Source organism: Dermacentor andersoni, chromosome 7 (genome assembly GCF_023375885.2).
Source record: "Dermacentor andersoni chromosome 7, qqDerAnde1_hic_scaffold, whole genome shotgun sequence".
NCBI classification, from domain to species: Eukaryota; Metazoa; Arthropoda; class Arachnida; order Ixodida; family Ixodidae; genus Dermacentor; species Dermacentor andersoni.
This window is the reverse complement of record NC_092820.1, coordinates 75834012-75857237: the sequence shown is the minus strand read 5'-3', so window position 1 is coordinate 75857237 and position 23226 is coordinate 75834012. Positions and strand designations below refer to the sequence as shown.

Sequence of the window (23226 nt, the reverse complement as noted above, 5' to 3'; positions counted from 1 at the left end):
GCGACAGAAAGTGGCACATTTCTAACGCCACGACCGAAAATGTGTAGTCCCGACAGAGAGTTCCTGTTGCGACGTCAGAATCGCTGTTGCGATAGTAAGTTGCTGTTGCGACTTCAGAACTCTTGGTCTTCACGACAGGATGATTCTGTTGGGACATCAGAATTTCTGTCATAATGTCAGAAATGTCTGTCGCAACTACAGAAACATCAGGAACTTCTGTCGTACAACAGAAATTTCCGTAGTTGCGACAGGAACTCCTGTTGTCTTTTTCAACTGGGAGCGATTTGCGTCACAGCAACATTATTTTTAAGGCGGCAAATTACTGTTATGCAGCATGAACAATGCGAACAGCCAGCCTGTTTCTGTGTTAAATGGAGGCACGCAGTGTGTGCACACAATTACGTTCATTTTGTCAGTTTTGTGAAATAAGCTTCAAACTGCATGCATTTTCACTGGGAAATCTGTACCAGCACTTCCTTGTATCAAGTTGTCTATGCACAAAGGTTTGTGCATTAGAAATCACAGTTTCAGGCAGTTACAGCCTACAATTTCTTTTTTTTTTTTGTATACAGACACTAACTGTGTTTTCATAGTCATGTATTGCACGTTTGACCAGTGCTGAAAAGGACAAATGGAATAAATTCAAATAGGCCTGTGAATTTGTTTGCTTGGTCAGGCTTTGATGTATTTTAGTAACGTGTTCATGTGCAGATGTCGTGTGAATGCATACTTGGACTTTAGTTACGTTTCACTGCATCAAAAGAGACCACCCAGCCAATCTCAATTTCCTTCCTTGTTTCTTGCCCTTGGTGTCCACATACCTGAATGTATTCTGAGTTTTTGTACCAATTAAGACAACAGCAGGGCATCACACATGCTAGAAACATTAAGACAAAGAACAAGGAATGTGGCACAAATGATCCACAGAGTCACAAAACAAAAAAGAGGCTTCAAAGAAGCGGAGGCAGTCAGACTTGTGCGAGCATTAATTATTAGCAGGGTGACCTATAGCCTCCCCTTTCAAAAACTAAATAAGGCTGAAATGTCTAAAGTGAGCTCCATCATCAGGGCAGCTAGGGCTCCCAAAAACACATGTGCCAAAAAGCTGGAGGCTCTTGGTATTCACAACACATATGAAGAACATGACACGGCATGTGGTCATGCCTCAGAGAGAACATCTGAATTCTACAAAACAAGGAAAGGCTCTGTTACAAAAGGCAGGATATCCCCTGATAGCGCAGTATGGCTGAGCAAAAAAAGTTTTGCTACCCAGACAAACAAGAGAGGAAATTCTAGTTTCACGAATCCCAAAGAATATGAGCACGGAACACCACCAAAGCAGAAGAAAAGCGCAATCAAAGGCTTTACAAAAGAAATGTGAAAGAAATCCAGACGTATACTACACAGATGCATGTAGAGTGGCAACAGACAAATTCGAAATAGTCGCCTTCAATTGGTCCACAGGGATAACAACTTCCATTCGGAACCCTTTAACCTGCACCGTGGAGGCAGCAGCCATAGCGCTGGCCTTTCGAGATGCAGAAGCAAAAGAAACAATCTGCATTGGCCATGATGGACTCTAAGGCAGCATGCTGTTCGTGCATGACGGGTACCGTCCCATACAAAATTCACAGAATTGCACCAGGTGGTAATTTGGTGCCCGGCGCACTCTGGACTCGAGGAAAATGAGAGGGTGGACCGAACTGCTCGAGCAATAAGCATCCGAGCACTAGTCAGTCCTTTCAAGGAACTCCCATTGACCCACACGACACTTCGAAAACCAGGAAAAGGAGAGACAAAAATACAGCCGCCCGCACTCCAACCTTATGAAAGAACAGGCCAGGGATTCGCGCTGTGTACAGACTAACACATATTTACACCTACAAATACTCACTAAGGTACACCCTGCATTCTATGAAAGTATGTGTTCTTGGTGCGAGGAGCTGCCAACTCTTGCCCACGTAACATGAACGTATAAACTACAGCCTCCAAATTCCAATTCGCCCCTTATGGCGTAAGTGCCAAGTAACAGGCACTGGGATGTTTGGCTTGCTAGTGAAGATGTAGAGAGCCAGAGAGCTCTTCTCGATCAAGCCCAGCAAACCACAGAGATCAGTGGAGCCCTGGACTGAGGGACGCACCGACCGCCCAAACCACTAAGAGAAATAAACTTTATACTACTATTACTTGCCCTTAGTGCTATCAGCCATCAAGTTTACCTACAACTACAAATGAGCCACATGTCACTTGATTCACTCAGATTCCATTTCACTCTTTGTAGGAGGGCATGCATGACTGATTGCGTATGTGCAGCATTTTGTTGCCACAGAGGGGTATGTAATATGGAAACCAACATAAACATTAATACACTCTGTAGTAACTTGTTCTGAATTGAACTTTTAAAAATAAAGAGCAATTTCAATAAATGACAACATGTGTTTTGTTTTTTTAACTGGGAGTAGTGTGCTACCGTCTGGGATTTTTTTTATTCCACGTGGTAGAGGTGTGTGGCTGTCACTGTACTGCTTTCAAGCTTCTGCATCAAGTGTGCTTGTGGCACCTGGGACTAATTCTCAAAGCAAATATGCTTCAGGTAATTGTGAATTCTCGTCAAACATGACATGCATATTGCTGTATTTGTCTTGGAAAATTTATTCAGAAAAGCAGCTTTTATAGCTTCAGTAAATTATTCATTGTGGCCAATTCAGGTGACCCTTTCCGAGATTGACCATTAATTTTACAGCAGTGGCTTTCTATCATTCAAGTATTCAGTGTGTATACTGCTTCTTTTCAGATATGTTAACATCATACAAGTCTGCATTCCTAAGAACATAAACAGCCAGAGGCCACATTGCAAAGACAGGGATCTGAGTATCAAGAAAAGAAATCAGTAATAAAGGTAGCAAGAAGTACTCACAAGCAAATGTTTGTTGTCAGAGGGATGCAAGAATAATACAGCCCATCCAGGGGGTGCGCGAAAGCCAGATAATGGCCACAAAAAACAAAGCCTACTCATATGTCACAGCCATTTTAATCAATATTGACATTTAACTCCAGGGTATGCATATTGAAGCCTTGCTAATTATGCAAATTTACTAGCACTACCGTCCAGTACTGCTGTGCTCCTGAATGGTGGCTCACATTTGCAGGCAGCAATAGGTGCAGCGACATCCATCATTCGTGCATCACTCATTTTGGACAATACACACCTTGCTGCAAGGAAAAATAGCCACAATATAGCTTTCTAACAATTATTGGCAATTAGTTTGAGAAAGGCGTTTCCAACCACACCAGGCTAGACCGGCATTGCTTTGCAGCATGCTCTACACCGGGAACGTAACTCCTTGCCCCCCGACCGAACATGTCTGTTTACCTGGCATAGGACAATGTGCAGACAATGCTCACCCCCCCCCCCCCCCCAACACATGCACCAATATATTCCTGGCTACCGGCACTGGTCCTTGTTACAAGAAATAGAAGTACGGATCCTTGGTCTCGATGTTCGCCAATCCGGAACAAGATCAAATTGGCTAGGCAAAATAAAGAAGACACCAATGTCAACCTTCCACCTGATATGAAGGATTGCATCTAAATGTGGAGAAGATTGTACCGAAATAGCCAGTAATGCTGTTTGGTCTGTACTCCAGCCACATATTATTTATCAGGCTCAGTTTTACTGGCCCTCACTGAAGCAGAGGGACCAGATTGAGATCATTATTCAGAACGTGATGAGGGCAATAGCTGCTCTTCCTCTGTTCGCTCAAGAACATGCCCAGGTGAACACCACGGCAGCATCGCTAATTCAATGTGAATGAGCATTTGAATTAAAGAGGTTGCATGTTGCAGTCACTTCTGATTGCTTGGGTGCAAGAACAGACTTAAGGCCATGGCACGGCTGTACACTGATGTTCCTTTGGACCAATGTATTTTGTACAGACGCTGCTATTACAAGAGATGGAAGCATAGTATCAGTCAGCCTTAAGTACTTCCCTCTTTATAAAAATAAGGAATCTACAATGGATGTCTGCAACTCTACTTGAGCTTCATACCATACATGACAAGAGTCTGCAGAACGGGGCTGGTACACGGTAAAGTCACACATGACACCAATGAGGCAGCCTCATTTTTATCAAACTTCACCCAAATACAGACACACCAATTCCTTGAGTGCCATTTAGCAGCTGAAGCAAGACAGTAAAGCCACATAGCTTTGTCAGAAGATACACAAGCTTCACAACTACTCACTTTTAATGCTTGCTTACACTAGGTACAGGGACACATCTCTGGCCTTCTCAATGCCATGGCAGATAACAAAGAACACAACAACATCAAGAACATGTATCTACCCGCACCTCTTGTGCCAGGCTCACTTACCGTTTTTCTACCCTGAAAAGTTTGCTCTGATGCGACACATGCTTTTACGCTCAAGTTTGACAGCCATTGCTGCATCAATTTTGCAAGCACTGTCAAGGACGCAGTATTCTTAACTGCAATTTATTATCAGGAAATACGTAATTTTAATAATGTGAGCACAGGCATCTTGACTCACTTATTATGAATGGAAAGAAATGTCACTGCTGCCTGAATGAAAAGAGTAATCTTCTGCAGTTGTAGAGAGTCAGTGTAGCTTCATGCAATACTGTTTCACAGCAAGTTTGTACAAAGTATCATTACAGGCAGGGAATTATAGGCCTAATTGTGCTTTTCACTTGCTCTGAATGTGACCTTAAACAAAGCATTGTGTGTAAAAAGGGCAAATGTTCTTTGATATGAAGCATCTATCAGGGAGTAGCATTTTGCCTTTTGAGACTTTTTAGCATCCATGGGGGAGAGATTAAATTGCCAGTGTATCTGTATAAGGCATGCCTCTAAAGATGCACATGGCGTTTAGGAAGGTAAATTTTTTTGAACCAAGGAGGGACGTACGGAAATAACTTTAATGAGAAAAGGATCTGCAAGGTTTCCAGCCCAGGCTCAGGCCACCCGGGCATTATGTGCGGTGAGGCATAGCCTTTCCACTGCTGCCCGGGCCCACTGGATAGCCCATAGTTGGTCGTGTAGTTCCGAGCTAGTCAGAGCGCTTAGCTATCGCTCCTCGAGAAGGTCCTGTTCTATCTTGTCCTCTAGATATATAGATCTGATCTGTGTGCACTTCCATGAGATCTGTGCATTGTATGCAGGTTCGTGCTTGCAGAGCTTGCAGCTCGCGTCTGGGTATTGTGTTGAATTTACTCTGTCTAAATGTACTGGGTTTCGGAATATTCTGGTTTGCAACCTCCTCCAATCTGTTTCTTGAAACCTGTCGAGTTGTTTGCGGGGTTGTGGGTATGTTTCTCCTCGTTTCGTATAGTGTGTCAGTATGTCGTGGTACGTGACCAGTCTATGCCTGTTGTCTCGTATCGCTACTTCGTTGTCGTTGCCTCCCCGCTGTCCTTCCCCTTTCCCCGGGGGTTGCGGGGTGTTGTGCCGTCACTGTCCGAGACGCGGTGGATTAGTTCTCGCGCGGCTCGGTCGGCCTTCTCATTGAGGTTGGGAGGGCCATTCATGGTTACTTCTCCCATATGTACTGGGATCCATTTGAGGTATTTGGGTCATGTCAGAGAAGCACAAATGTATTGTTCCAAAATGGTACAGTGTTACTCCGCTGCTAGAAAGGTGATTTAGAAGAGCTCTCTAACTCCATTGACTAAATTTTCAGAGGTGATTGCAATGGGTGATTCCCCTGTTACTCTGGTATTGCTAGTCTGGTGCTTACTGTCAGTGATATACACAGCATGCCAGTCTTGGAGCTCAACTTTCAAGAGCCAATTAAGAGGCATGTCATGGGTGATTTAATAAGCTTATTAGGCTTCTTTTTAAACAAACAATTAATTTATTCTTTATTTTTGCTGTCATTTTGATGGCCTGTCTATGCTTTTTGTTTTCAAAGGCCATATTATTTTCATAATTATGGCCTTCAATGTTTAATTGTAATATCCCTTATAATCCACAGTGATTACTCGTAAAAGAGAAATCAATATAGAACAAACAGTAGATGTGGGTAAATGTATGTGCATTGACTTGAACAGTCACCTGCAAAAGTTTAAAGTCAGGTTGCTCAATGGATTGAATAATCTCAGTTGGAAAGCAGCACTAAGTGTGTTCATATGCCCCTCACTCATCCAGTATACGTAAATGTAACCAAATGTAGTATATGTAACCAACACACTCTCAGACTTTAGCGCAATAAGTTAATATGTTGTGTTATGCTGTTGAGTTGAGACTGTGAATGGAACGATTATTAAAATGAGCAAGCTAGAGACAACTATTGCAGTGTTTATAATTTGTGGTAATTGCAGCATGATATTGCAAAAGAACATAAATAATGCTCCTCTCAATGTTTCTATCTATGCCTTTCGTTCATCTCTTAGTCTCTCTGAAATTAAGCAGCAGAGCATGGCACAAGCACTGCTGCTTACGTCTATAATGGAGTCATCAGTGGGTTTCAGACAGAGGCAACTCCTGTCCCTTATGCACATATGTTTTGGTATTTTCAAGACTGTTCCTGTCATACCAAAGCCAAGGCTCACTGGCCCCTCATGGTATTGAAGCTTGCTCACCAATTACTCAGAGTGGATGATACATTTTCTGGATTTTGTCAGGTGCCATCTGTCTTGCCCTAATCATGGTATGAAAGGTAGGTCCTGATGGTCCAATGCAGCTATCTTAATAAAAAAATATTATAATTTGCATGTTTCTTCTCTTGGCCACCGAAGTGCATCATCCAAACGAAACACAAACACTTTTTTTCCTAGGCGCACTCTTGAAAACAAAGGCTTGCAGCCACATGCAGAAGAAAGTACAAAACAAATTATGCAAATTAATGCTCTGCAGTGTGCAGATTATGCAATGTGTACAGTAACTAAGGCTGCACCTCTAATGCATTAACTGTATTCGAGATTATGAAAGCTTTTTGCTAATTAAGCCATGTTCTAAAATTGGATTGCATACCCTAGCTGCATATGTGACTAAAAATGTGGTAGCTCAGTTGAAAAAGCTACAAGTGGCATTCCTGTGGGGTATGTTTGTTCACTTGAAAAGCAGATTTTACTCAGTTGGTCGTATGACAAGAAATTTTGTTGTTGTGTTCTTAATACTTCATTCCTACATTGCATATTACACTACACCCTAAAGGTCCACACAGCCCACATATATCATCATTAAATTAATAAAATGTGAATACCATGTGCACATTTGTAATGTTCCTCTTCAGGCGAATATGTACGGTACTGTACCTATATGCCGCCCTCATCATTCGTATACACGCTAATAGGAAGTTCGTTTACATAGTTGTGTGCGAGAAAAATACTAAACAGCACTTCATCGGCATGTCGTCGGCGAGCATATCTCATGAGAGCCTCTCAACTGTACGTGCCAATTCGACCGAGTCATACATACATACATACGGTGCGATTCGGCAAACATGAACCTATCTCCAGGGCCAGTATGTCAATGGATTCCTTTCTCGGGGTTATCGTTATTATTATTACCTACCGTCCATATAAACGACCTATCGGTGATAGTGTACGCGCAGCATGGCAAGGAAAGGCCCTAGCGAGTACGGCACCTCGATCCGGCCTGCCTGCTCTATCATAACATAGCATAACCGTCGGAATAAAGTGATCGCAATCGCACCTATTGTGTAACACAATAAGAAAAAGAGGCTAATGCCAACAGAGCTGTGATACGGAAGCGATCGACGTTTCACGTACCGTCAACACGCTAACTTAATTGTTGACAAAACACGATTTTACTACTAGCGCTGGCCAGACAGAAAGCGTTGTCGGCCGCATATGCCAAACTCGGTCCAAGGATGCTCGGGGCGGCCAAGCAATTGCTGACTCGGGCCCGGGCCGGGCTTGGACCTAGGAGCGTCTGGCCGGGGAACATTCATTGGCAACAGACGGGAAGTCAGCGAGTCGTGGAAAGTTCTTGCGCGAGCGAAACGCAAGCGAAATTAAAATATGTTACAATGTCCACCGTCTACAATCGGGCAGCGCGAAGCATTGGGCCGCGCAACAGCTACGCAATTAATCTGAACCCTCGGGCTAATCACAGGTCACATACCGAACCCCGCGTCGTAAGAATGGGCTATTTTCCCATGCCCTTCACCTGCGGGGTGCCCTCACGCAGCGAGCGTACTACCATCCAAAAGTCAATCTATTATTGCCCGGCCGGCACCGCGTACGGCGGACGTGAGGTGGCACACAACGACGGGAGCTTTGCCCAAGCCGGATTAGCAAACGTTAAGAAACTGCCGTATTGTAATAAGTCGTGGTTATCAGCGCGTCAAATGACAAGGAAGAGCTCAATCATAAACTACGCTTATCCATGCCGGCCTGGTCGCTGTGGACGCGGATATAACACATAGCGTTACAGAAAAGTGTTCACAAACCATTAACAGCCCTGCTCGTGTATTTAATAACGTTTTCTACTCATCGTACCTTTGCGCTAGCTGTTACCAAAACTAAGATAAATCCTAACCAATTCGCCCACCTTGCTGTCTTGCTGACATAATATGACTGGTGAAAGTTATTCTAGTGCATGCACATATATCGTATTCACATGTGCATATATTGATTGTTTACTTCAGCATAAAAAAAAGAAGGATGCTCCATCTGTATAATTTCACAAAATTACATTTTCCTTCCTTTCTTTCCTTTTTTTTTACTGTTGCAGTGGGTTGAGTACAATATGTACAAATAAAATATGTCACTTTCACACTACTCCATCACTTAGGAACAGCAAATCAGCAATCAGGATGACAGATATATTTATTTTCTTATTAATTTTTTAAAATTTGTAGTCAGTATGAGACAGCTCACACTAAGCTTGCTTGGTTTTTAACAAGCTCTTGGTCAACAACGACACATACGTTTGGGACTCGGAAATAAACTGTGCAGTGCGTCTGTCTCAGCATGCTTTAAGAATGACAAGCCAAACCTTCATCTTATGCAAGTGTGGAAACTGACAGTTTATGCAACCACACACCCATAACACGTCTACAAACCTGTCATTCTTATGCACTAGAGGTTGAAGTTTGATGTCAAAATATATGTCACTTTCATCACTCATTGATTCATGCGTGACATCTCATCTTGTACTAATCAAGACGTGGCTAAACGATACCATCTCCTATAAAATTTTTCTTTTCACATCTGCATGCAACACTTTTTGTTGTGAATGATGCAACTGCATAGAAGGTGGCATGCTCATAGCTTTAAAAAAATAAATTCTTGCAGTTCCAACTGGCATTCGTTCATTCCTAGAGCACATTTTCATTTCACTTCAATGCTCAAGCAGAATGTTCTCATAAGTGCATACTACTGCCCTCCGGATGTAAATTGTGCATTTTCAAGCGAGTTTCAAAACATTCTAAATAAAGTGCATATGTTCTATTTTGGCATTCAGCTGTGATCATTTATGGCAATTTTAATTTCTCCATTATTAACTGGACAACAGAATCTGTCACAGCTGCTCACGTTCAATGGCATATTTTCCTTCATTCCTGTCTACACTTCATGTTACCTCAACTCATTACTCTCCCAACCTGTTCATCATGTACACTGGCCAATATTCTAGATCTCATCAGAGGTAGAAAAAAATTAACATTCAAATATGCAAAGCCATCAAAACTGCCCTGGGCCTACCATCTACGGCTTTGACTACGAGACTTCTCAAGACGGGCATACACAACACCTGGCAAGAATTAGCCGAAGCTTGTAAAGCCAGTCAGTTAGAATGACTTAAGCTCATGCCCACCAGGAGATCAGTGCTGCAACGGCTGAGCTACAGTGAAACCTTTATAGGCCACCACGGACTGAAAAGAAAGAATTCCTCCAAACATCTGCAAATCCCTGTGCATAGCACCAATTGTACCACAAGGAAAGAAGACAAGCCCAAGTGGATGCCCTACGGCAAAGACACAGGCAAGGTCCGGATGCCAGATACACCGACACAGTCAAATACCCGCAAAGAAATGCTTACGCCCTGAACGTCACAGATTCTAAGGGCAGAGAGCTAGCGTCTGCCACAGTCCGTGCGCAAAACTCTGAGACTGCAGAAGAGACGGCGATCGCCCTAGCAACTACCACGTGCAGACGCAGCTGTAGTTCTTTCCGATTCTGAAGCAGCTGTCAGGAACTATGCTAAGGGTCTAGTGTCGACAGAAGCACTAAAGATATTGAAGCACGACAGCGCTTCGATCCGCTACACCTGCGTGACCTGGGTTCCTGGGCATGACGGGCTGGAGGGGAACGAATCAGCACACGCCGTGGCCCGAGGCCACACCTGCCGGGCCAACCCTTCCTACTCTCAAGATGCCGGTCTGCGTCAGCAGGGGCAGAGACCGTACCCATCACCTACTCAGCGATCCTTCAATATCACAGGCTGGAACGCAGGCTGCACCCACCACCTCACCCAAAGCTCACCGAAGAAGAAAGTACCACACTCAGAAGACTACAGAGTAACACTTACACCCACGGAATACTCATGCACAGACTATACCAAATGCTACAAGGAAATACTCATGCACAGACTATGCCCAATGCTACAAGGATACCGCTGCCCAATGTGCGGCTTACCATACACCTTGGCGCACCTGATCCTCGAGTGTCCATGGCATCTAGATACAGACGCATCGCCTTCACCGAAAGAATATAACGCCAGACAAGAAAGCGAAGACCTCATTGAAACGTGAGAGGCCAAGCTCGTCTCCGAGGGCCTGGAGCAACAATGACACCTCGTCGCCAGGGCCAAGGAGGCAGCGAAGGCCAGAGGATTCCTGGAATGAGGAGACCTCCCACCTAGAGTAGAACTGGGGCTTAACCCGGGATACTGTTTCAAAAATAAATGTTCATTCCTCCTCCTCCTCATCTCGACCAGCGATCCTCTAATCTGTTCCGGCATTACTCACCTGGACGGGCTGTCTGATCATGCAGTTATAGTAGGTCTGCTTAACTTCTCTTTAACAAAAAAGAAAACACTACTAAACACATTAGGTGCTACAATAGGGCCAACATTACTCGGCATAATCGTTAATTAGCCACCTTTGCAGACACAGTCGAGCTATTGAAGAGAACTGGTTATGTTTAGAGCCACCTTTGCAAATCTTATCAAAATGTTCGTCCTTTTTCTCAGCATTAGATGCAACAAAACATTCAATAAACGCCTGCAGCACCTCATAAATAAAATGAAGCGCTCTATAGAATGGCAAATAAAAAAAAAAGCCAAGACATGGCAAAGATACATATTATGTGACAAAGAATGCCAGATGCTACTAAAATCCACACGTCAACAGGTTTACAGCTATGATTTATTATGAATAACAGTGATTATGGCACGTAATAAACCCCTATTCACAGCCTGACATAATCCTAATTCTGGTGGTGATGTAGTTCCTGAGTTATAGTGTGTGCAGTTACTAAATGACATGTTTTGTTGAGTGTCCAAATGTGAAGACATCACTGCATGCCCTGACTTCCCCATGCAATCTGACATGTCTGAAATTGTTATTAGTGGGTCGGGCATTTTTACCTTACTAAACAGATTAAAAACTTCATCTACAACAGGTCACAGCAAATTTAATAACAAGCTGCTCAAGAATGTGTCCCAGCTAGTGTCGCAACATACCCCCTGGGTTCATTCTTAAGACTGGTGAGTGGCTAAAGTCCTCCCATTCTACAAATCCAGCGAGTGTTTATCACCCTTTAACTACCAATGAATATTATTAACCAGTACAATTCGCAAACTTATGGAACACATTATTAATTCACAAGTCATCGACTATTTCGAAGATCCCAGTTTAACATTCAACTACCAGCACAGGTTTTCATTTACATTACGACTTAGCATGAAACCACCACATTTACTCCATCTTTGCAGCAGCTCACCACTCTCTTGGCATCATCAAATTAAACCTAAAGCATGCTTTTGTCAACATACATAAACTTGCTTACACTACACTAATCCACACAAAGCTCGAATACGCATCGCTAATATAGCACTCTGGCAGGTAAACATTGTTGACGAGATTGCATTTGTTCAAAACTGGGCTGCTCACCTTCATATTTTCCGACTATTCATCTTACACTTCCATGTCATCATTAAAAGCACGTACTGATTTACAAGCACTATCCCTTCGCCACAAATCAGTGTGTCTTTGCCTGCTTGACAAACTTTATAATCGTACTTCTCTTCACAATGATTTCTTTCAGTCACCACCTGTCGTATTTTCATGCCGGGATCACCACCTCATATTTAAGCGTACACCATCTCGCACGTTACAATATGCATGCTCCTTTATACCCTGCACCATCACTGAAGGGAACTGCTTTCCCTCTGATATTGCCACAGAATCTGACATTAAAATTTTACGACGTGCTACGCACTGTTAATTAGTTGCCTTTTTTATTACATTCTTGTTTAGTTGTTTTTGTGAGTTACTAATAAATACCTGTATTAATACCGTAGTTTATGTGTGCATGCATATTTTCAACATTTTATTTTGCTGTGTGCATAACTTTTGTTTTGCAATTCTTATGATTTCTTACATTCTGTTTCTTAATACCTAAACAATGTTAGCATACCTTTGTTCTTTACTTTGTCCTATTATTTGTTGTAACTATTTCTTTGTAATCTCATTTATGTTTGTACTCCCCCTGCCCCTGTTATGTGATGGGCGCAACTGATGCCTTTAAGGGCACCGTTGAGCGCTGCAACACTGCTACTTTGATGTAGCAGTGTTGTGAGGCATTTTGCTACCCTAGGTAAAGTCAAACTACTGCACTCCTCTCCACTCTAGCACCAAATTTAGGTGCACCATGTGAAGAATTTTAAGACACATTGTAAGGCATTATAGTAACTAATATGGGAAGAAAGTTGGTACACAGGTTTCCAGGCATCACTTCATTGTTCTTTCAAAAGTCAGTCATCCATAGTGCATTTGAAATTGGATATTTTACGGAATCCAACATTGTCCTTTGCCATTGGTGAAATGTAAATGTTAAAGTGGGGTGAGGAACGACTAGATGCGATGTGCCCATCTAGAGCTGCCAAATCTAAGTGGCCACATGTTTTGCCTACAGCACAATATACCTCTGCTTGGTTGTGTTGCTGGTCAGAAATATACATACAAAATAACAGAAGGTGCTGCTGTGCCAATATATTCACAAAAGTCTTACATGATTATACAGGTGCCATCCATTAGCATCAAAACATGGCCTGCACAACAAGCACAGTATCTTCAGCGGAAATTGTAGTGTTATATCTTGCATACAGAAATGCAGAAAAGTGTAAACAAGGTGCACTCTGCTAAAATTTGTCTTGTGAATTCCTACTGTGCCAACTGTGCAGATTGATGGCATATAGTTTGATATGGGAGCTAGCCCAATGCACATGTACACAAAGGAAAATGATTCACCTCTTAAATATGTGAAATGACGCCCAGGTAGGCACAGTAAATTTTCAACTTTGTATGCTTCAGTGTTATGCTAGAAGAAAACGTTTTTTTAGTGTGTTGCTGATTCACAATTATATACCAACTATGCATATAGGAGAAGAATCTGCAATCTTTTAGGCTGCGTGTTAAAATACCATGTATACAAACCCAGGGAAAACATGGGGAAGGCAGGAAATGGAAATTCAAGACGATGAGCAAACCGAGAACAAGATGAAAGCAGGAGCCAACGTTTCAACAAGTGGACTTGTCTTCTTCAAGGCGACATATGCTTTCCTCGCCACAGTTACAGATATTAAGAATCAATTTGGTTGATGCCCAGCCTGATACTCCGTGATTATACTGATAGATATGCATACAATTGTTTATCCTTTTTCTGTGGATTGCATTTCACCTACTAACAATTGAAAGATATCAGTCAACGTGAGATGCAAATAGTGTTGTACTTTGCGGAAGGTATGTATATATATATATATATATATATATATATATATATATATATATATATATATATATATATATATATATATATAGCACCAGCAATTATGTTACGACCTTTGACGAGTCATGTGACGCGCTTGACACACCATGCTCGCCGCTGGGTTGTTGTGCTTTGAGTGCCACATGTTTTTCTGAGCACAGGTTTGACCGATAAAGATTTAATGTTGTGAAGTGATGTTTCCAGTGATGTCACGACAACGCAACAATGCTCTGAAGTATATATTTATTGATTTGACAGCAAGAATTCCATAGACATTTTCTGTAGCATGAAGGAAGGAGATGCAGATATGGTAGCAGATCTGAATCATTATTATTATTATTATTATTATTATTATTATTATTATTATTATTATTATATACATAATATTACTGTATTAATCATTAATATACATCATTGTACTGTGTGGTAGTACAATATATAGTATACCACTCAACACAGTCAGTGCTCAAAGTTAGCCAGGGCTCGAGAGAGTTCGGCCTCTCTTCCATTTTCTAAGCAGGGGTTCGGCCCCGTCTTTGCAGGTCAACTGTAGCACTGCGGCACCCATTCGACGAGCACTGTAGGTGATTTTATTGCCAATAGTGCCTTGTGAGGGGAAATTCCAACTCTCCAATTTTTTGGAATAATGAACTTAAATAAACAACAAATCGGTTTACTACCTCTGTCCAAGCGGCGTGATTATGAATGCCTTAAATTGTTGCATAATTCAAATAACACCCCACACTACTCATTAAAGAACAACTATCTGTCTCCTGATAATTTGAAACCTACTAGGAATAGCCACAAACTTAACCTTGCTCCATTTCAACTGCATACTAACCTGTTTAAGTATAGCTTTCCTCATACAATTGAAAAATGGAACTTACTCCCAGGTGAAACTAGGTAAATTAGAAAAATCATTGTATTTACTTGATTCATGCTGCGTTTATTATACTGATTGTATCTTTTATATTGAAGTTATCATGTTTTTTAAGGCATTGAAGTTGATTTGTGCAGAAAAATATTTTGTTATATGCAATGTACAAACCCACTCCTGCGATAGCCCAATTGGACTACAGTATGTGAAAATAAAAATAAATAAATAAATAAGTGATTAATCAGTTGATAGGGCATGAGCAAAGACAGAGCAACAGCTATTGTCCTACTTCTGCATGCATTTCCCCAAGGCATTGCACATGACAGTCACCACCCTTAATTGCTCGACTAATTAAGATTCTTGGCACAGCTAGCATACTGTTTCATGAGTCAGTTGAGTGTGAACCTACCTGTTCGTGAATTATTGAAGGTTCACCTTGGTTTCTTAGTTTACAAATTAATTTTAATTCGTTTATTTTTGCATTACGAGTACAGTGCTATACCATGCATGTACTTTGTACACTTTTGCAGTAAGCAGGTGTGAAACCATGAAATATATTCTTGTAGTGCCCTGAGGTTCTAGGTCCTTTCGGCTCCCCTTATTACCACCGGTACCACTATAGCCGTTACCACCAGTGGTGCGGCCGGTATGTGGATCGATACCGCCGGAATGCTTTATTGAGCGATATATGTGTGAACGTGACACGCGCGGCTTGCCCGTAAATCCGTTTCACTTGCGCGTGCCGCGTCAACAGAAACACGCCGCTTTTCTTTCTTTCTTTTTCTGGTGGAAATGGGGCACAACATCGAATAAACGAAGCTTTGCACAACACGTTTACAAACGGACAAACACGAAATAACAACCACTCTGACTCATCATTAACATGTCTAATTGACCAACGATTTGGCGGCTGTCCATTGTATTTGTTAGGTTGTTAATTATGCTGTTTCTCACTGGTCAACCAAGCGAGACTTTACTAGTAATCATGCAAGCCGTTCGTTTTCTTGCATTTCGTGACTTGCTCGTCCGGCTCCTTTTGCCGACGAGAAGCAGCCTATATTTCTCGCTTTATCCCCAGCAGCAATACTCTACAAAACGAAATATTGTCCCTACATTTAAACCCCATTCAACCAGGTTTAATGTCCTCGACATTGAGCCACAATATGTAAGGAATATCGTTTAAAGGCCGCAGGCCAGCTGACAATGGACATAAATCGGAGGGGCCGAGGGGCCAAAGAAACTAAACTGAAACATTGTTTGCCGTGAGTATTTTCTAAACAGCATGTGCCTTATATCTTAAATAAATAAATATAAAATAATCTAGACGGACATATGTTAGAACTTTGTTTTGTTTTGTCCATATTCAAACTCTTCTAGGTGGCGCCCCACAGCTCATCGAAATGCACGCAGCGCGAATTCGAATCCACAGCGAGATTTGAGCGCGGGAAGCTGTTATGTGCCAGTATGCTGGGGTAGGCTTGACAACTCAAAATTTTCTATTTGTACTTACGAAGCAGCAGTATTTGACAGAAAAGAATAATACTTTGATGCTCTTCTCACGCCTACAAGCGAGGGCGGCGTGATTAACAACACAGCGTAATGCGCAACGGTGAACGCCAACGAACTGCGTGCCGCCACCAACCTGGACGAAGCATTTTGGTAAGCTCGTATTTTATTTCTTGTTTGCAAAGTTTGTCGCAGGCAAACAATTTCTTTATTTCTAGAAGGATCGCATTTGACTTCGCTATCGTGAGTCTCACGCCGTGAACAACGGCTTCTGCGATATCCAGAACGTATTGATGTGCTCAGTGCGCATGCATGATGTAAGACGATAGAATAAGCAGAACTGTGTAACCTCTATATCGTACAAGGGGGAGAAGGCGCGAAGATTATATGTCAGTTGAATAAGAAGGACACATCTCGTTTGTACGCGTCCTTTTGTTTTAGTTACTGTATATTTTGGTAATGTATCGTCATATGGGTTTACCAGTCATGGCCGGACTTGGTGCTCTCGTTCTCGCGTGCAAATGTGCCAGTTGGCTGAGGTGGCACTGTGAACAGCGCCAGACAGGGCGCGATTCCCCCGGTTCTTGAGCCCCTGGCCAAAAACTTATTTCTGGTATAGGAAAAATTTTCACAGCTGTGCACTGTACCCACCGTGGTTGCATAGGGGTTATGGTGTTGGGCTGCTAAGCACGAGGTCGTGGGATCGATTCCCGGCCACGGCGGCCGCATTTTGATGGGGGCAGAATGCAGAAACACCCGTGTACTTTGATTTAGGTGCACGTTAAAGAACCTCAGGTGGTCAAAATTATTTCGGAGTCCCCCCACTATGGCGTGCCTCATAATCAGATTGTAGTTTTGGCAAGTAAAACTCCATGATCCATTTTTTTTACCTCCGCACTATGTGTTTTGAAATGTTCTCCCTTGTTTAAGCGTGTTGGTACAAGCCTTTACCGTAGCTTTAGCTTTAAGATTTGACCATATTCTCTCAGTGCGTAATGCCTTTATATACAACAACCGCGGATAGAAGTTGCGACTGTTTGAGATCGTAGCGCCTTTCCTCTAAGTTGTAGTGATTAGATGTCATTGGAAATGTGTAAGGTTGGAAATGCTTGTTTTCATCCTTCACATTCTAGAATACAAATTTATACTAGGGTAATTAAAACTTGCAAAATGCAGTGTGAAACTTCATACTAAACTTTATTTATTCAAAGAAAATAAACAATATTTTCAATGTCCCTTTATAATAGCATCATTGTGCACTGTGGAGGTGAACTGGTTCGAAGGCACAAACTGACTGAATGGATTCTTATCTTGCTTTAGCATAACTCAGTTTGAGTATGGAAGAAAAAGTACAGGTGACAGGATGAGCACTAACTTCTAACTGGTCTTATTCCACGACCCTACTGCACATTATATGCGCCGCTCATAGCACACATGAGAAAAACAACTGAAACAACAACCTTACAAGAAGCAGACGGCTGCAGTTCACTGAAAACGTGCCGACCAACTTAGAAAGTAAAGTTCCTTGCCTGATAAAGATAAGGAGGGTGTACTCACGCACACCCTAACGTATTTGGCAATGGAATTAGCCTGATCAGTAATCTCGCGCATCAGTTGAATGTTACTGCATCCTATGATGACACATTCTTTAAAAAAACTAGTTTGCATCCACAAGTCTTGCAATGCATCGCAAGGGGCCTACTTCGTTAACTTTTATGAAGGTTGTAACTATGCTCGCCCAAGCAATCGTTGATACTGCATCAGAACGGCTAGTTGGGCCAGTTGGTTGGGATTCATACTAAGGTTTGTTACAGCGCAACCTAAGACAAGGACAACAGAAGGTACAAAACAGCGCCGTGTCGTCATTTTGTACCTTCTGTTGTCCTTGTCTTAGGTTGCGCTGTAACTAACCTTATTATGAATCATTGATACCCCTTCCCGTCTGTCTAATGTAGACGCCCTTGCACAACAAGGGAAACTTGTATACCATAGCTCAAGTGCAATTAACATGCCCGTTCATGTCTTTTTTCCAACCAGTGTGTCAAAACAGATATAAAATACTCGCAAATATGCAATGACCACTACGTCACTTCACATTTATTCTGCAATATTCTGCTATCTCAACTGCAGGTTGCCAAGAATGAAAAATTACCAGAGTGCACTACTCGAATGGTGTTCACTGTATCTGATGAGTGTCTTGATTTACCTAATCGATGAGATGTCAGTGAAAAGCTTTGTATGATGGTTACAAATGGCCGGTAACAGCATTTAAGACAGCCTAGGATTTGTGAAGGCACGAGAACGAAAGCCCGTGAAATAAATAAAAGGTGAAAATAAACTGCCCTTACCATGACAATGCTTCTGCGCACTATTGCATCAATCTTTACAAAAACTTTGTCAAATAGGGGCACTGGGAAAGAGCAGCTGCAGTTTTTTCTCGACATGTCAGCAGTTTTTGGCGTGCAAGTACAGTCCCTACCAAATGCGAAGTAGCGCGATCTTGGTAACAGTTCGCTTTGCGAACCTTTACAAGACTGTGCCCCAGGTTTGCACATTCATAATATATGCAGTGCACTGATGACACTGTTTCTGTCTGAGACCACTTATATTACTGATGCGGAGCGCATTGTCACGTGAATTTCTAAAGAAAAATTCGCTTGTTTGTTTGTTTTTTTTGTCGGAAAAAAAAAAGACCACACATGAACTAGGTCGTTGTAACGCTGTTATCGGTTATTTCTCGGCGTATTCCACAACCTTTGCATTGGCACCATATTCGATAAGTAAGGAAATAAACATTCATTACAAGTACATATTAATTGCTTGTTCACAATGGAAAAAAAAAAACTTGAGTAGCACAAACATAAACCTATCAACATAGTGGGTGATGTTCACGGAAAGCACTCACTAATTTTTTTCTTGGCCACAGTTAGTTGTCATATCCAGTATGTAATTTAATGGTGGTTTCCGAGAAACCTGTACAGGTCTCCTTCGTAGCTTCATGCTAAAGTAGGGTGGGTGAAAATTTTTCCTGTCATGAATTTTACTTGCCTTGCAGGCTTCCACAGAACTGATCTGCCATAATCAAATAGTGCTCTGTAAAGTAAAATAAGGAACACCTTTTCTTCATATACCTGTATTTCACTCATTGACCTCTATCAAGCTACTCATGTAAATATGTATTTACTGCTCGAAAACGGGCAATTCATGCTCCAGTGTGTCAAATTTGCCACCTCCCAGAGCTGCTCCAAAACTTCTTTGACTGCTTCCATCCCTGTATGAGTGGCCCATATAATGTTTAATGAAATTATCACTGGCATCCCAGAAACTTCAACATTTAACATCCGCCTGCCAAAGTGTCTACATCTCAACATTTTGGTTAGAACTGATCACTTTATTTGCTGCAGGACTGAAGCTGTCTTGATATCTACAATACATTGGACACTACATGCAGGATTATGAATGGATACCTGAACACTGCTTGAAGGAGCAAGCTCTACAGCATCACTTATGCTCCTTTCCATGGGTTGGCAAGAGGAACCGTGGCACGCAACTCTACAGGCACCTGTGCTCTTCACTACCTTCGGAGGAGAGATGCATTGGTATGCTGTACATATATTTGACTGTGGGTTCCAGCTGCATCTCTTGCATTGTCATTCGATGTGCAGGTAGAGGAGTTACCTATTGGGCGCACATGTTGGTTAACGATACAAAAAGGAAGGTGCTTCTTTGAACACCGATGACCCTGTCCTCCACTTATTTATTTTAATTTTCTTGTAACCTTATTTTTGCTGATTATATAAAGGTCGCAGGCAATTAAGCCAAGAAAAGCGTTGGTGTAATTAGCATGGTTGAAATTGAAATGTAGAAAATATTGAAAGTCATGAAAGCAGACGAAAGGACCTTGTCTGTGGTGGTGACTGAACCCACAACCTTTGCAGTACACACGCGATGCACTACCAATTGTGCTAACTTGGGTACTTATGGTATTTATGCCCTGGGAGTGTTAGCCAGCGCCATTTAGAGCCATGGTGGGCAGATGTGGAACATCTTTTTTTGCACGATGGTGTCGCGTAACACCTGAACTGAAGAGAGCAGGCATGTGGCTAATAAACCCATGCATGCTACCTAAAGGCATCAAAGCTGTGAGGTTTCAAACCCTCGCATGAATGAATGAGAAGGAAAACGGGCTTCATTTTTTTAAAATCACGACCATATAAAGCCAGCAGGCAATGAAGCCAAGAAAAGCATAGGGGTAACTAGCTGTGGTTGAAACTGAAATGTTGAATTGGCTCTGCGGCCATCTATCAAATTTCACCGCAATGCATTATCATAACTCAATGGGCAGCACGTTTAAAGATTATAATTCAGAAGACTGCCAGAATTTCAACAAATGAGCAGTTAGCAAGAATGATAGTGTATGCCCTTCTAATATTCTTCGTATTTATGGCACTTATTCGTAACTTTTCCGCTGTGTTATATCAGTGTTTTAATTCGGACCAAAACTGTGCTATAATGTAGCAATGAGGTTATGGTCTAGTGGCGTAAATGTGCATGTTAATAAGAGGGCAAATCGCCTTAACGGTAACTGAGAGTTGTTTAAACTTGGGCAGCCTTCCGAAATATACTTTTTTTGAAGTTGCTGTCCATTGAGTTACACTGGTGCACCGTGTCATGCGAGCTACCGCAACGAGATGGCGCTGTGTACACGGTCATGTAAGATGCGGAACAACGCCTCTGGGAGAGCGGACCAGACCGTGTAAGCCGAGCCGGCATGTAGCCGTGCTTGTTTTGCATACACAACCTAGTAAACAGTTCCAGTTAACACTTACGTTTTGTCAATCACGTATGCTCGTCACCCGACCATGACATGGAGGCAACGGTGGGATACTCGACAACGCTGTGAGAAATGCACCACGCAAGTAGAAGTCTACATCACAGCGCACTGCGGTGAATACGACACTTTGCTACCCATGGCTTCACCTACAGTGTCCACAGCCCAGCACGCAGCTCCACTAAACTCGTTCGTCGTCAAACTGCCGGAAAAACTTGATTTTCGGCAGCCCGAGGAGTAGAAACGGTGGCTCACGAGAAGGGAGGGCTATAGAGCTATCTCCAGACTAAAGACGACGACGAGACGCAGGTGAACACACTCATTTATGCCATGGGTCGTGAAGCCAAAGACGTCCTAGCCTTGCTCAGGCTCTGTGATGCTGAGAAACTCGACTACAATACAGTAATGCAATTGTTCATAAAAAATTTCCTGACACGGATGAACATGATATACGAGTGTGCAAAGTTCAACAGCCAGAAGCAAGACGTGCATGAGACAGCTGATATGTTCATCACCGAACTCTTCAGGCTCGCTGAAGCCTCTGAGTACAGCACCCTGAAAGAGGAACTGATCTGTGATAGACTCGTGGTCGGTCCCACAGACACGTAGGTAAGTGAGAAGCTGCAACTTAATGCTGAGCTTACTCTGGAAGCCGCTGTCAACGCTGCTCGCAACATGGCGGCAACAATCAAACAGCAGCAAAAGGACCTACGGCCACAGCTACAATCACTTGAAGCTGTAGACACCATGCACAGCTTCTCGAAGAGCAAAGGAAAGTCAAATAATTCTCGTAAAAACCAGCGTGACCAAACTGCGCTGACATGCAAGTGGTATGGCTCAACAAGACACCTATGGTTCACCATCACACACTATGTGCACGGCGAATGGCAAAACATGCAGTGCCTGCAGTAAAAAGGAACACAGCTGCCATATGCTTTTCCGCTTCCAAAAAGCAGAACAAAATGCACATACCAAGCTGTTTTGGAAGAGGTTTACTTGGACAATTAACTGACCAACAGGATCCTGGGCCATGAAAAATCAATGTGATGGTCAATGGCTTCAAGGTAGACACTGGTGCAGACGTGACTGCCATGCCAACAAGCCTCTACGACGAACAAGTCACGGGAAACCTGAAGCAAGCAAAAGAACAGCTGCTCGGACCCGGCAGGACCAAAAAAAGCAACGGTTAGACTGCTACCGTGTGCTGAAATGGCTGGTTGTGTCAAGAACAAATTTATGTAATAGACAAGCTGCATGACGCACTTTTTGATGTCCCCCCGCAATCAAATCCTTCAATGTCCAACCAAGTCTCCTAGAAGTAGCGGAGTCAAAAGGCAAGGTCAGCGACCCAGCCAACATTTTATGCCACTACCTCTACCTGGCTACAGACCTGGGCCTACCTTCTCAGGACCGATTACAATATATCGCTACTCCCTGATGCCAAGCGGTGTGCTATTATGTGCTCGGGGCGAGTACCTCTGCCCATGTTGCCGAGTGTCCAAATGTGAGTTGGAGAGAACGGAGAGCCTGGGTGTCATCATAAAGGTCGAAGAAACCACAGAGTGGCATGCACCTATGGTAGTGGCTAAAAATAAAGGAGGCGAGCTTCAAATCTGCAGTGACTTTGGAGGGTTAAAATAGAACATTCTGTGAGAATGAGTCTTAGTGCCCACCATCAATGATTGCCTGGCCAAACTCACCGGAGCTGCCTGGTTTAGCAAACTTGATGCTATAGCCGGATATTGGTTACTGGTTACCAGAGTCCCAGAGGTACAACACTTTCCTGACGCCACTTGGCCATTTTAAGTTCCTCTGATTGTCCTTCAGAATTTCCACAGCAACTGAATTTTTCCACTGGGAAATGCTAAGACTGCTAGAAGGCCTGGACGGCCAAGCATGTCTGCAAGACGACATAATAGTGTTTGGCAGCACGAAGACAGAACATGATGCACGACTGCACAAAGTACTTCAGCACCTGCAAGAAGCTGGCATCACCCTAAACGCAGGAAAGTGTGTACTACACCAGCAGTAAAAAA

At 42.7% G+C, this 23226-nt stretch overlaps 1 long non-coding RNA gene across 1 annotated transcript; it reads left to right on the top strand.

Moving 5' to 3' along the window:
• The first annotated feature begins 5407 nt into the window (after positions 1–5407).
• LOC129385737 (uncharacterized) lies at positions 5408–13921 on the top strand. The gene is made up of 3 exons (XR_008613264.2): positions 5408–6676; positions 11610–11694; positions 13650–13921. It is a non-coding gene; the product is annotated as an uncharacterized lncRNA (long non-coding RNA).
• Positions 13922–23226: the final 9305 nt, after the last annotated feature.